Here is a 2,420-nt window from a genome sequence, read left to right on the forward strand (position 1 = left end):
TGTGTGTGGGGGGGGGGGGAGGGGGGTCTCGTAGTAAACGGCTCAAATCGACTTTAATTTTTCTTTGCATGGGAATGAAAAAAATGATTTTTTTGTCACCCAGAACAATATTTAGGTCCTCCTTAACACACTATCAAAAATCCCAAAACGGTGGCATCAAACTTAACCACCGTCATGTGAACGCATCATCTGATTCTGGCCCCCGGCCACCCCGAGCCCAACGCCTCATCCCAATCCTTCGACGTCGTCCGACGTAACCGTTGTGAACCCTGCCGAGCCGCCACACTGCCGCCCCATCCCGTCACTTCCAACCGCTCCCGAGTTGTCACCGCCTCCGCGCCGCCCCAAGGGCAGACATTGAAGGATTCGACAATGTAGACCACATGGGGGCGAGGAGGATAATATTGAGAATAGGTGAGATGTAAGTGATATTTAATATGTTGATCGGCCTATGCTATACCAATGATATTTGGACACTCATAAGTTCCTTTCCATGCGTCCTCTCTCTTTTCGTAGCATGCTTCTTCCTTTGGAGTCCAGAGTCTATCACATATCTTCAATAATACTTCATCCATCCTAAAGAGCACAAAAGGAAAACAAGATTGACCGAGAAGGATTGGGATGCATAGGGAAACACGATCTAAGTGTTCGATACCACCTCTGGTTTCCTGCACGCAGTTGCTCTACACATCGCCACTTATCAACATAAGTTTAATACAGTTAGTTGTCCTGGTAACAAAAGATATCAGGGCGGCCGAGTCTCACATGCTCCACTCACCAGTGTTTTGCATCTCAAGATTTATGGGGATCATGTGACACTCTAGGACATAGAACCATGTGGGAAGCGATGATTGGCTACGAAGTATGTCAAACAACTGCGTGGCAAGGATGTCACACGGCGCTCATAGAAACTATAGTCCATGAGAGTTTTGCCGCCGAGTAGTTCTCCTAGATAATAAAGTGTTGGTGCTCCTGCTTAGGTTCCTGACCCCCATGAGGATGTGCAGAGAACGTCTTGATACAGCTAGCAACACTCGACTTAACAGTTGCGATGATTGTCGGTGAAACCATTTGGACATGACCAACTTTCCTGTGTTGACTTAAGATTCAGATGGGATTATTATAGATTGACTAGATAATTGTTTGTGTGTTGCGGATGGAGGCACCTATATTTTGTAAGCAATCATCGTGATTATCAGTAATTTTAATGTTATAATGCAATTCCATACCAGCATTGACAATTGAATCGGTACTTATTGACATACGGAAGAAAATACAGTTCATGAATATGTAGGCTCGGTTGGTTCCACTTAGTACACATGAATATGTAGTAATATGAATTGTCCAATTAATTAATCTTGCTACGAAGAAAGAAATTTCCATACAAAAGAAGAAGATAAAAATAAGTCCTGACAGAACATACTGTCATCGTTGAATCTACGTTCGCATTCAGTTCAAACTGAAGGAAAAAGCTTAAGAATTCGTAGAAGTTCACGCAGGAAAAGCAGAGGAATCAAACAAAGATGCTATTGTCATTCGCCTGCTGCATGAACATCTCGATGATTTGGAAAATTTGAAAAACTAGAATTGTCAAAAATGGAAGGGCAATGCATTTCATCACAAATCAAACAGGCCTGGAATCAATCAGAAATCTGTGTAATCTAAAAAGAAGTCCCCTTGTTCGCGCACGTCGTCACTCTGATTTCCCCCCATTGCTGCTGCTCTTCTTGGCCTTGGCCTTGGCGGCGTAGGCAGCGCCGTGGAAGTTGAGGAAGAGCGTGAGCAGGGAGGCGTTGAAGGCCCAGCCGGCCAACCCCTCGCAGCCGCTGCCGGCGAAGTGGAACCAGAGCATGACCACGGAGGCCGCGAAGCTGAAGATGAACTGCGGGATCTGCAGCTCGGTGACGGCGCGCTTCCAGCGCGGCGGCCAGCGGAGGCCAAGGGTGCAGCAGAGGTAGTAGGCGTACATGACGACATGCACGGCGGCGTTGGCGACGAGCGCGACGGGCATGAGCGACTGGCGCGTGGCGAGCCAGAGGCAGCACATGTGAAATTAGAAACAATTGTTGCATGTTTAAAAACTTAATTTTATTTTAAAATCTATAAAAATATCAACCATAATGCCGAATATCCAAAATAACAAGAATTCTGTTTTGAGTTTTGAAAATATACGAAACGGATAATCTAGCATTATGGTTGTGAACATTTTGAAATGTTGTAACCATTTGACCATGTAAAATCTTGGTAAAGCAGAAAACTACGAGAGCTAGTGTGCTGCCTGACTAACGCCTTCCGAAGTCGAGGACCTAAGAATGGGCTCTAGCGACGCGGAGGGCGACTCGCCGCTCGGTCCCCGACCGCCGGCGGCCTTGCTGCCGGACCTCCACCTCACGACCTTCCCGTCCGCTGCGGTTGCGGCC

At 46.7% G+C, this 2,420-nt stretch overlaps 1 pseudogene; it reads right to left on the bottom strand.

Annotated features, from left to right (window-relative positions):
* Positions 1-1,693: 1,693 nt before the first annotated feature.
* LOC119283697 overlaps positions 1,694-2,420 on the bottom strand; it is a 1,402-nt pseudogene continuing 675 nt past the window's right edge.

This window comes from Triticum dicoccoides, chromosome 4A, assembly GCF_002162155.2.
Source record: "Triticum dicoccoides isolate Atlit2015 ecotype Zavitan chromosome 4A, WEW_v2.0, whole genome shotgun sequence".
Taxonomy (NCBI): domain Eukaryota; kingdom Viridiplantae; phylum Streptophyta; class Magnoliopsida; order Poales; family Poaceae; genus Triticum; species Triticum dicoccoides.